The following is a 13,321-nucleotide window of genomic DNA, read 5'->3' as shown; positions in this document are numbered from 1 at the left end:
CAACTTGGACATTGACTATCCAAAATGGGGGGACTACAAAGGCAAGAAGTGACTGGCTTACAAGCGTTCAAGAGGCAACCTAGATCCAGAGAGCGTGGAGCAAGGTAGAATCTCCACTGAGTAGTATCCAATCTGTCTGGGCGGGACTGATTAAAGGAAATGCGGATAGGTCTCTTGTGATGCAAGGGTGAATAATTGTTACCAGGACTGATTGTGAAGGTTGTAAATGTAAAAGTGGGCATTTTGTGGCAAGGAGGGGAGTGATTGACTGCAGACAGGGAGTGGAGGTCCCTGGAACCATGAAGGGAGAAGAGCGGAGAGCAGAACCCTACCCAGAGAGGCAGCGATGGAGATGGAAGCAGGGGACTCAGGACCCAGGGAGGAAGAGGGGCTGTGTGCTGATGACTGGAGTCGGGGGAGAGGCAGGCTTACAGGATTCACCCTTTCGTTGATTGGTGATGCGTAGAGGGGATTGTAACCATGGAAATGAAACAATATACGATAAAATGAATGTAAGGCTGATTTTCTCCCATGTAAACGGTCACATAATTCACAATAAAACTTAAAAAAAAAAAAAAAAAGAAAGAAGGTTCAGCATGTGATGACAATGGCACTTCCTGCTCAATAAAGGAACAAATGCCAATGATCTCCTGGACAGCGCCTTTTCTCCAAGTCCTTCTAGGATGTGATGTGGCCAGCTCATTGGAAATTACAGTTTTACAGCTAGAAGGATCCTTACGAATAGAATTTAGGGATTACAACCTAATTGTGACTGTAAAGTCACTCCTATTACGATGACAATATTCATAGGAGCAGCTGTGTTTTATTGACTACGCAAAGACTTTCGATTGTGTGGATCATGACAAACTATGGACAACATTGTGAAGTATGAGTATTGCAGAACACTTAATTTTGCTCATGAGGAATCTGTACGTGTACCAAGAGACAGTTGTTCGAACAAAACATGGGAACACTGAATGGTTTAAAATTAAGAAAGGTGTGCGACAGGGTTGTATTCTTTCACCATACTTATTCAAGTGGCATTCTGAGCAAATAATCTGAGAAGTTGGGTATTATGAAGAAAAACATGGCATCAGGATTGGAGGAAGACTCATTAACAACCTGCGATATGCAGATGATACAACCTTGCTTGCTGAAAGTGAAGAGGACTTAAAATATTTACGGATGAATTCAAAGACCACAGCCTTCGGTATGGATTGTATCTCAATGTAAAGAAAACAAAAATCCTCACCACTGGACCAATAAACAACATTCTTAATGAAGATTGAAGTTGTCAAGAACTTCATTCTTCTTGGATCAACTATCAACACTCATGGAAGCAGCAGTCAAGAAATGAAATGACGTTCTCCCATGTAAACGGTCACATAATTCACAATAAAACATTAAAAAAAGAAAAGAAAAGAAATCAAACGACGTATTGCATTAGGCAAATATGCTGCACAAGACCTTTTTAAAGTGTTAAAGAGCAAAACTGTCAGCTTGAGGACTAAGATGCACCTGATCCAAGCCATGGTATTTTCAATAACGTCATATGCATATGAAAGCTGTACAGTGAATAAGGAAGACCATAGAAGAATTGATGCTTTTGAGTTATGGTGTTGGAGGAGAATATTGAAGGTGCCATGGGCTGCCAAAAGAACCAACAGATCTGTGCTGGAAGAAGTGCCAGAATGCTCCCTGGAGACCAGGATGGCCAAACTTTGTCTTTCATACTTCGGACATATTATCAGGAGGGACCAGTAGCTGGAGAAGGATATCATGTTTGGTAAGGTGGAGGGTCAGAGAAAAAGAGGAAGACCGCCAGAGACAAAATGACAACATCAATGGGCTTAAGTGTAGCAACAGTAGTGAGGTTAGCCCAGGACTGGACAGTGTTTTGTTCTGTTGTGCATAAGGTCACTATGAGTGGGTACTGACTCGATGGCACCTTAGACCAACATCACACTAAGCAGAGTCCTGGTGTGGTGCTGTGGGTTAATACACTGGATTGTAAAGTCAGTTTGAACTTCAAGGTCAGCAGTTGAAGCTTACCTCAGAAACCCTATACAGGGTCGCTATGGGTCAGAGCCAACTTGACAGCAATTAGCAACAATAAAACAACTATCACACAGGCATCATACTAAGCACTTCATGGTCTGCACAAGAGCTCTAGAGGCACAAATTATCATTGCCTTTTTGCAGGTGAGGAAAATGAGGCTCAGAAACGAGACTGCCCAAGGTCACACAGCAAACAAGATGCAAAGTCAGGGTTTCATTGCAGTAGTTTAGGACTCTGCAACCATGTCACTTCACCTCCCAGCACAAAACAAAAGCCCAAGATCCCTAAATAGGAAAAGATCAAGGTGTGGCCAGGAGCCTCCTCAGATTGCTTCCCATACAGGACCCTCAAAGGCTGTTGCTGCTGTATCTGTGTGCCATTGAGTGGGTTCCTACTCATAGTGACCCTGTATAGGGTTTCTGAGGCAGAAAGCCTTGCCTTTCTTCTGTGAAGCCGCTGGTGGATTTGAACTGATGACCTTGCAGTTAGCAGCCCAATGCATAATCCACTATGCTGCCAGAGCTCCTTGCTCAAAGGCTGTTGTTGTTAAGTGCCGTCACATTGGTTCTGACTAATAGTGACCCCTATATAGGGTTTCTGAGGAGCAGCTGGTGAGTTTGAACACTGAGAGGTTCCTGGTCACAGCCTCAGCTGCCTGCCTATTCTGCAAAATGGGCACATCCTTGTTCAGAGTTGTGAAACTTGACCAAACCAAACCAAACAAAATAGACTTATGAACTGTAAAGTGTTTTACAAATATTGCTAGGATCATTATTATATCAAATACTACCCACATATAAACACACATAAACATATACAAATAGAGAGGTAGAGAGGGGAGGGGAGGGGAAAGACAGACAGATAGACAGGCAGACAGATGGAGAGGTGAGATGAACATGGTTTGGATGCTGTCTCTATGGACAACCTTAGGCATGATACTTAACCCTTCTCTGCCTCAGTTTTCCTGAGCTGTAAAATGGGAATAACAACAAGTCCTTGCCTGTGAGATCTCTAAGAGAGAGCACTTAGGATGGTGCCAGGCACATGATCAGCATGTCACATTGTAAATGTCCTCAATAAGCATCATCGGTCACGTTTCAGAGGAGCACACAGCAACACACAGCCAACAGCCAAGAGTGTTGGTCTCATACATTCCATAGCCAGGTCTCTGGGTTCAAAGCCTGGCACAGCCTGAGGTCAGTGAACCCACATCCTGTTGAGACTCACCCTAGCTTCCCCACCCAGGGGCCACTGCCTGTGCCTCAGGTGCTCAACACTAAAAAGAATGCCTAAAATGACTAGGGAAATTATAGGAATTAATCCTTGCTCGAACTCTGAGAACCCTGCCTGGGATGAAGCCTGTACGCCTCACTGTGAGCTGTCTTTTCTATTTACATCTCAAATGCACACTATTGTTAAGTGCTGTTGAGTCAGTTCTGACTCATAGCGACCCTGTATAGGGTTTCCAAGGAGCGGCTGGTGGATTTAAACCATCGACCTTGTGGTCCAGTGCTTATCCTATAGCGCCACACTAGGACTCCCAAATGCACACTGGACGGTGACAATTTAAGGAAGCCCTTTTGTAAGGCAAAGGGACTCTGATGGTGTCCTGGGTTATGAGTTGGGCTGCTAACCACAAAAGTAGCAGTTGAAACGCACCAACTGCCCCACAGGAGAAAGACTGATATGGCTGTCTGTTCTGGTAGAGATTTATAGCCTCAGAAACCCTAGGTAGAACAAACCCTAGTTCTACTCGGTCATATGGGGTTGCTATGAGTTAGAGGGCTCAATGGCAGTGGATTTCCTTTTGTGTTTTAATAAGGTAAGGAGTCAATTTTAGGGATATAATTATACCTGGATGTTTCCTCAAAGGACACGCATATGTTCAGGAATAAGAAAAGTGAATTCTACTGGTCCTAGTGCCAGTCCCTCTAAATCACCTAGGCTACGGCCCACCTCACCCACCCACCCCCTCCACCCCTCCTCCCTCCCGTACCATTTCTGCTCCTGCCCCACCTCCTCCTCCCATCACTGCAGATTTGATAACACACAGTAGTCCCAGTGCTCCTCCTGAGGACAAAGGCAGTGATTGTCCCCGGTGAGTGCCTTTTGACTTGGTCTCATCGTGGTGTAACTAAACACATGCACACCCAAATTCACCTCACTTGGGAACTTCTCAGGGCCTTGCCACACTGCCCCCTCCCCACCCAGGTCGGTTTCAAATGAACTCGGGGCTGAAGGGAGGCAGTGACACTGAGAATTCCTTCCAAGAGAAATCGAGTCGTCAGTATTTGACACCCCTTGGCTGGCTGGAGACTGGGATGTAAAAAGATTGGCACCTACCACTATGAGTCACACTACCCAAGTCCCCTTTATGATAATAATAAGTATCTGACCTCCAGCTCCGACTCTGGGTTCCCATGTCCTAAGCCAGTACTGTCCAACTGAACTTTCTCTGATGATAGAACTAATATGGTAGCCATGAGGCGCAAGTGGCTACTGAGCACCTGCAATGTTGACTGAGGAACTGCATTTTTTCATCCTATTTCTTTTAAACTAAATAAAAAAGTTTGTGGCTATTGCATTGCACAGCTATAAAGGCTCTAAATTCATTCAATAATTTAATTCTTACAATGCATGATGGTACTATTAGTATCCCTGTTTTACACATGGAGGGACTGACGCACAAAAAGGTAAAGTAACATACTCAAAGTCACACGGCTGGAACACAGTAAAACCAAGAATTAGCTGCCGAGCCCATCTCCTAACCCTCAATCACACTGATCACACCTGTGTAGAAAGCAGGTCCCACTGCTCGCCAGTTTTCTAGTGCCCATTTCTGATATTAGCCATGGAGCAGTGGCACCCTGAACCACTTGAGACCCTGCTGTATGCTGGCCAGGACTGGGCTCTGAGACATCAGGGTATATAACTCAAGTCACCTGCAAAGATAAGCAAAGCACAGCTCTGCCAGCCCACCTTCCATCAGACCAGGTTTGCCCAGAGACTTCTTTAACACAAGAGGTGCCCAGGCCTCTGTACTAGTATTGGTATCCCTTGCTGTTGTTGTTGTTAAGTGACATTGAGTCAATTCTGACTCATAGCGACCCTGTATAGGGTTTCCAAGGAGCAGCTGGTGAGCTTGAACCACTGACCTTGCAGTTCAAACGACTTTTCAGTCTGACATATTAGTCCACAGCGCCACACCAGGACTTCTGATGTATCCCCTGAGCATACCCCAAGTGGGCATCTTCTGTCCAGTCTCATCGTGAACTCCCAGTGATGCCCCAGTTCCTTCACCCACTAAAGAGCTCTCCCCTCCACCACCATCATTCCCTCCTGGTCTTGAAGAGTCCTCCTCCAATCAGAAAACAGTGCCCTGCGTATTGTCCCAGGACCACAGTATAGAGTGGGAGAGGATGTACAGCCCGCTCCCCCTAAAATCTTCAATCCCCTTAATGGAGACTGAGCACCATCAAGTCTCCAAATTCCCCAAGCCAGGGGATCCTAGAATCTTAGGGATGCATCTTATCACAGGATGTCAGGACTGAGAGAGTGGATGTCAATGAAAGTATATGAGTACAAAAACCCCTGGAGAGGACAGTGATGAAGAAATGAGTCTGGAGCTAGACTCAGATCCCAGGTTTGGATCCCAGGGCTACCACTGCTAGCCATACTGCCTTGAGAAAGTTTCTTAAGCTTTCTGTGGCTTCCCTTTGCCATGTATAAAATGGGAGAGAACGCCAGAGAATGCTAAACTCATTGGGCTGCTGTGGGATTAAATTAGCACATGCATTTCAAATGCTAATATGAGATTCCTGTCTATATTCTACCAGCAAAAGAGTACCTGCTTTCTACCAGGCTCTCCTCCTCTGGAAAGGGCCTTGTCCCATTTTCTTGCTATCTTTACCTCAAAGCAAGTTCTTTCTCACTTGAGATTAAATATGCCCCTATTCCACATTCCTCTATTACTCTAGGTCCTGGTCCTGTCTGATAACTTCCCATCCCTCACCCCAGACAGTCCTTTTGGGACTGGGGACAGTGATGGCTAGCTGTCTTCCAGTCAAAACCATCCAGTTGCTTGCAAGCTAGAGTCTTAGAACTGCCTCCCTTGGACTTGATCCAGGCTGCCATACCTACTGTCCACTTAAGGAAAGCTAGTCTTAGAGTCCAGAGCAAAGTGAGATACCTGGATCCTGATGCCACAGAGCTCGGGCATTCCACAGACATTTCCCTACTCTGAACAAAGGCTGCTCCCGCTCTCCTGCCCCATGGCCTCCTTTATCTCATCCCCTCCCTTCCTGGGCACCACGATGACCAATGCTATCACTGTGGCATCACTGGCAGGACCCGACTGGACCCTGCCCTTGCTTTGTCATCAAAGAGAACTGGAAAAGCCTCTAACCTCCTAGAGGGGGGTGATGGGTGTTGTCTAGCTGAGCTGGAAGCCAGCCCTGGGTATAAAGCCTCACCTTGCTACTGTGTGAGTGTGAAAGAAGCCTCAGACAGGGGCTCTCTGGGTATGGGTTTTGGCCTCCCACTGATGAATGGGGCTGAGGAAAGGAAAGTCACTATCTCTAAAATGTTCTCTTCTCCACTGTCTGGGGGGCATGCTACTGGATGGGGCAGCAGGGGCTCTGGAGAACTCTAGCTCTGGCACATAAATAGACAAAAAAAAAGAAAAAAGAAAAAAGAAACCCGGCCTAAATTTCATCTTTAAACAATAGTTCATTCAAAATGGATCACAAACTTAAAATTTAAATAAAGAACAATGAAACCTTTAGAAAAAAGCACAGGAGAAATTCTTTAGGATCTGAGGCGAAGCAAAGAATTCTTAAACAATAGTAAAAGCACAGTCCACAAGAGGAAGAAGTAAGTGATCATTTGAACCTGATCAAAATCAGAATTAAAAAAACATTTGTCTTGTGAAAGACCCTGTGAAGAGGATGAAAAAATAAACTACAGACTGGGGGGATAAATTTGCACACTACTTATCTGACAGAATATATAAAGAAATTTCAAAATGCAACAGTTAAAAAACACTCCAATTGGAAAACAAGCAAAAGACATATTATTACCAAATACAGATGGTAGAAAGCACATAAAGATGTTCAACATCACTAGTCATTGTGGAAATGCTAATTACAACCACAATGAGGTATCACTACACACAGATCAGAATGGCCAAATAAATAATACTGATAACACCAAATGCTGGCAAGGATGTAGAGAACCCAGATGCGTCATACAATGCTGGTGGAAATGTAAAATGGTACAGCCAGTCTTCTAAAAAACAGCCAGTCAGTTTCTCATAAAGGTAAGCATGCATTTATTCCAGATAAATTAAAACCCACGTTCACATGAAAACCTGTACACAATTGTTGATAGTGGCTTTAACCATAATAGTCACAAACTGGTGAAGGGTTAAGCCACTGTGGTACATCTGTACCATGGAATACTGTTGTTGTTGTTAAGTGCCGTCGAGTCGGTTCCGACCCATAGCGACCCTGTACAGGGTTTCCGAGGGTGTAAATCTTTACGGGAGTAGAAAGCCTCATCTTTCTCCCGCGGAGCAGCTGGTAGTTTCGAACCGCTGACCTTAAGGTTCGCAGCCCGATTCGTAACCACTACGCTACCAGAGCTCCTTACCATGGAATACTAGTCAGCAATAAAAGGAACAAACTATTGGCACGAGCAACAACCAACCTGGATGCTTCTTTAGGGAAGGATGCTGAGTGAAATAAAAACTAAGCCCCAAGTTACAGTTTGTATGATTCCATTTATATGACTTTCTAGAAATGATAAGATTAGAGAAGGAGAAAACAGATTAGTGGTTGCCAGGGGTTAAGGATAGGGTGGGGTGGAAAGGAAGTGGGTGTATCTGTAAAGGGCAACAGAAGGGTTCCTTGTGGGAATGAGAATGCTCTCCGTTTTGACTGTATCGATGTCAAGATCCTGGTTGTGACATGGTACATAGTTTTGTAAAACTGAGTAAATAGTACATAGAATCTTTCCATGTTATTTCTTACAAATCCGTGTGAATCGCACTCCTGTGGAAGTATCTCAAAATAAAAAACTTAATTTCAAAATATAGGATTCCCAGTTAAATTTTAATTTGAGATAAACAATGAATATTTTTGAATGAACATCTTCCAAGCACTTTTGGGGGCATTACATATAGTAAAGATTATTCATAGCTTATATACAATGCAAATACAACTAAGCATCCTGCATTTTATCTGACAACACTATTCCAGGGAAATTCTCCCAGGAAAAAGCAGACTTTGGCCATTTCATTCTTTTTTGTTTTTTTCCCCAACAAATTCTTCTTGGGCACTTTACTGTATGCCAGGCACTGCTCTAGGCACAGCTGTGAAGAGACACTGTTCGTACTTGTTGCATTGACATTCTAGTGCAGGTATGTAATAAGATCATTTTGTATGGTAATATATGTTATGAAGAAAATTGAATTGGGTGGTGGATAGAGACAGATAAGATGGACAATGTATAGGGTAGGCAGAGAAGGCCTCTCTGAAAAGATGGTATCTGAGTGGAGACATAAAATAGCAGAAGTAGCTACTTATGCAAAGATTTGAGAGAAGAGCATTTTGGGCAGAGTAAGAGTGTGTGCAAAGGCCCTGAAGCAGGAACAAATTTGGTAGACTCCAGGAAGTATAGCTGATGGTTGGAGAGCAAGGGTAGGTAACTGAAGGCAAGATAGATACCCAGTGCTCCTAAGAACCTTGTGTCTTTTTACATCCCACATGACAGACCTGCAAAATCCCTTTGTTACTGTAAGGTTCCACCATGGAGTAAAACTGAGGCCATGAAGAGGTAAGGTCTGCTCAAGGCCACCTGTGGTCCAAGTTCTGTCCATCTGGGAAGACAAGGGCCTAGATCTGGGGCAGACACAGCACACCGTAGCCCAAGGAGGCCTCCTCCAGTCCTGGTCAGCAAACTTCAGGCCAGGCGGGGCTTGGCTTCTCAGGTCCTTGACATGCCATCGCTGGCCACTTTATCTGGTCAAATATTCAAGAGGCCCTCAGGACAGTGGAGAAAAGCATAGTTGAGCAAACCTTATCTCAGCCCTGCCCTTGCTGCCAGGGGCTGATCCCTGGTGCCCCCTAACTCACAGGCCTGCTTGTGGCCAGGGCAGGAATAGGAATCCAGTTCCCAGGAGTACCCAGACCAGATGGGGCAGGGCAGGAAAGGACAAGACCAACATCCCTCCCTGAATAAGAGGCTAGGGCTGGGCAGGGAGGTGACTTCTCACTCCAATGGAATTCCATCCTCCTGAGCTCACCTCCCTCGGAGTAAGCAGCAAATTCCAACAAGGACCAGCCCTGTCCCAGCTGTGCTCCCATATCCAGGGCTACCTCCTTCTGGGGGGTGCTGCAGAAGACCTTGCTTCTCCTCCACAGCCCTTCCTTGCTACATTGCACCTTCATTATCCAGTGAAGTTGGTTGTTGTTGTAAGTGCTGTTGAGTCACTTCTGACTCACAGTGACCCTGTATAGGGTTAGTTAGGAGCAGTATTATCTTGAAGCTGCCCTGTCCTTTGGCCCAGGGCTCAGGAGTGAGGAAACAGCAGACACTGGTTCACAGTCCAGCCCAGGACGTCCCTGCTTCCACTGGAGGCATTTCACATATGGCTAATGGATATGTCCTGACCATGCTCAATCCCAGTCTCATCCTGCTGCCCACAGCAGGTTCTCCTGCCCTCTCCCATTAGTCACTGGGTAACCCCATCAAATGCAATGGCGGGACTTCCACTACTACCTCCTGCTGCTACCACCAGGGGGTACACCAGTTGAGACCTTGCTGCAGAATTAAGACCCAGGTATCAGCAACCTCCTGGGCACACCCACTAGCTGCCCACAGGGTCTCCCACGCCTCTAAAACGTATCTTCTCTAGTTCCCAGTGCAGTACCCATCCATTCACCCTAAAAACAGCCCAAGGCCATTATATTTCTTAAGCAAATGGCCACGTCTTTCTCCCACAGAGTGGCTGGTGAGTCCAATGTTGTGGTTAGCAGTCATCAGGGTTTGCAATGAGCTGGAATCAATCCTATGACAGTAGGTTTGGCTTTTGTTAGGATTGTCCTTCCAGTCTGACTATTCCATGACTAGACTCTGAGACTGGGAGGAAGAAGGGAAGTGTGGATTTGCTGGTGGGAAGGCCCCTACCTTAGACTTCACAGCCATATCCTTGGCCAGCAAGGGACTGGTTCTACTTAGGCTCAGACTCAAACTGGAGACCTGTGGGTCAGGATACCACATGGTGTGAACTTGACGCTAACCCAGGGCGGCAGCAGAGCACAGCCCCTGGGTCACTCCCCACTGGGCCTACCCAGAGCCCTTCAGAAGAGCAGAAGACTCCTGCCACCACCTCTGCCCTGGAACACACCCCTTCCCAGCTCCCCCTCCACCCTCTTTCTCTCCAATCTAACTGCCAACAAGCCCCGAAGCGGAGGTCAGGCTGAGTCTTGTCTTCCAGAGCAGGAGCGAGCAGCCAGTGATAAACACATCTGTGAGCCACTCAACCTCAAACCTGAGCAGCTGCTGGTTTGTCCCTTTCATCCCATGGCACCTCAGTAGGGGATCTGGATGTGGGATCCTATGTCTTAGATTTAATGGCACACTGCAGGATCCTGGAGGCCAACCCATGAGCATCCTCATCTGTTCCTGGCCAGCACTTAGAGATCTACAAGAAGTCAGAGGTCATGATCCCATTTGACAGATGGAGGAAAGGAGACCCCCAAAGGTGATGGAACACAACAGTTCCATCTATTTGGATTGGCTATTTTTGCTCCTGCCCATTTGCATATGTGTCTGGGTCCTTGAGGTACTCTGCAGCAGACAACAAGTGATTCTGGCTGCCCCAAGGGCTAGGTGGAGCCATCACCTTCCTGCTTACTCAGGTTAAGCCTGTGGCCAGTTGGAATCTTCTCTAAGCTTCTGTTTCCACCCCCACAACACAAAATGGAACCTAACAGTGATTGATGTGCATATTTGAGTAGCCAAATTCTACCTTCTTGGCTCAGGGAAGTGCATACTGCTTATATGAATTGCTTGCTAAGGATGTCACTCCCATGGTGACATGGAACTGGGTTGGTGGGGGAGCACATCTTCAGCTGGGCTTCCCGGAGTCGGCGAGCTGTGCTGCCCAGAAACATCAGATCAAGCCAGACCTGTCTTCTTCCACTCTGCCTTACTCTGCCACATAGGAAACTTCCACTCTAAGCCTGCTCTCCAAAACCATCAGTGGCTCCCAGTGAGTGAAGATTCTCTCCACATGTATGAACAGAATGCCTGCCTATGATATGCCTGGCTTTGAGAGGACACTTAGGGCAGCTGCCTTTGTCAGAGAAAAACTCAGAAGGAGAAGAATGAGCTTTTCTGAGGAAGGACACTGATATCAACGACAAGGAGAAGGCAGTCACAAGACTATTTCAGAAGGAATTCAAGGCTCTAAGTCCTCAGTCCAGCAGGAGGTCGCTTACCTGGTCAGGGACACACACAGACAAGCCAGTTTGTCCCCCTGACCTGGCCTCAGGACCTACCTCCAGGTTTTTGTCCACAACCTCCCCATGCCAGACCTCTCTCCTCTGCCTAGTCAAATCTTTTGAAGGCCATCTTCTTCAGCATCTCACCTCAGTGACTCCTATGATCTCTGCCAGCTCCCAGTGTCCACATGGTCCTGTCATGCAACAGGATTTAATGTTCATCACAGGCACACACATGGTCTTAAACCACTCTCCACCTGATGTAAACCAAGTCTTCCTCACTCCACCTTTAATTCCTACAGTGGTCCCACAAGATGGCTGCAGATGAAGAAACTGAGGCTAGGAGAGTGAAGGAGAGCAGGGTGGAGTCTGTGTCCTGTGGACTCAGCCCCAAGGAGTGACCTGACCACAGAACTCTGGAGAGGCAAACAGCCAAAGACTGCGATTCCAGGCAGAGGTACAGCCACAGTGCTGGAAGAAGTATAGCCTTCCTTGAAATTCCTCCAGGATAGTCATCCCTGCAGGCCAGGTGAGCTGTTTCACTCTTGCCTGCATGACTCAACATGCCTGTGAAGAGTCTGACACACAGGAAGTGGCTAAAAGCTGGAGTAGGGGAGGAAAGAAGGGGCAGCACCCATGGCGAGCCATCCTTGTACTCTGAAGGCCTTACTGCCCTTCCAAGGTGGACAGGGTACTCTCCAACACCCACATTCACACAGACTCCATCCCGCATGGTGATGTTTCAACAAATGGGAAGCACTTCTTCTCCAGTGTTGAGCTCCAAGCCCTATGTGCCTCCCTCCTGCTTCACCTGGGACCCTGAGAACATTGCTGCCTGTCTCTGCTTCAAGGGTGTGAGGGCACCAGGCAGCTGACTGCCCAGCCCACGCCTCTGACCATCACACTACAAGCTCTGGGGCCAGCAGTGGATTCTGACTTTGTGATGGGGACTTTCAACAAGGTGTTGACCAGTCTATGCTTTCGAGTGGGGATATTAACGGTGCCCCCATTGCAGAATACTGTAAGGACTAAGCAAGCTGGTGCATCCCGTGCTTAGAAGCCCATTGCCCAGGTAGTGACATATCCAATCAGTCCATCATCTGATCCCAACCCCACACAGGCATCTCAGGAGCCTTCTGTTCTCAGAAGATGGATTATGTCTGAACTCATCTGTTAATAGTTTCTCTTTTTACCTTTTTTTTAAAAATAATAATAATAATTGTTGAGAATTGGTGACATTTTAAAACCGGGTGATTCCATTCAAGCATCAGAGGCTAATTCCAAGGATCACCCCGGATCCACAATACTGCTCAGCCACACTGGAATAGACCTGAGCTGGACCCTCAGATGGACCTGTGTTCCTTGATTCACTAAGCCCTGCCCAATCCTATAGGCATTGGTGGTGGCCCACACACACACCCTCGAGACTGCAGTGCCCTACCACCCAAAGTGGGTACTATGCCCTTCCTCCTGTTTCCAAATCTCCTGGGTCTAGGGGCTTGAGAATGGGATCCTCCTTCACAAATACTTCCAGAGCCCACCCCCAGCCTCACATACTGCCCAAGATAGCCCTGGCTTGGACGGGCTGAGATGTCCAGGGTGGGGAGCTCACTCCATTACTGACAACTTGATTCATCTGGCTTTCACCCTAGCAGGGTCTGCCTCCCTGAGACCCCTCACGCTGTGAGCCCTGTACTCTAGGCCTGCAGTCCCATCTACTCCTCCTGCTCTGGGACACCAGCTCTCACAGGATGGG

At 46.9% G+C, this 13,321-nt stretch overlaps 1 protein-coding gene across 1 annotated transcript in view; it reads right to left on the bottom strand.

Annotated features, from left to right (window-relative positions):
* WNT7A (wingless-type MMTV integration site family, member 7A) overlaps positions 1-13,321 on the bottom strand; it is a 69,135-nt gene that overhangs the window by 27,237 nt on the left and 28,577 nt on the right. The gene's annotated exons all lie outside the window — the stretch shown is intronic.

Source organism: Chrysochloris asiatica, unplaced genomic scaffold (assembly GCF_000296735.1).
Source record: "Chrysochloris asiatica unplaced genomic scaffold, ChrAsi1.0 scaffold00142, whole genome shotgun sequence".
Lineage (NCBI taxonomy): Eukaryota > Metazoa > Chordata > Mammalia > Afrosoricida > Chrysochloridae > Chrysochloris > Chrysochloris asiatica.
The sequence above is the reverse complement of the archived record's forward strand: the minus strand, read 5'-3'. Positions and strand labels throughout refer to the sequence as shown.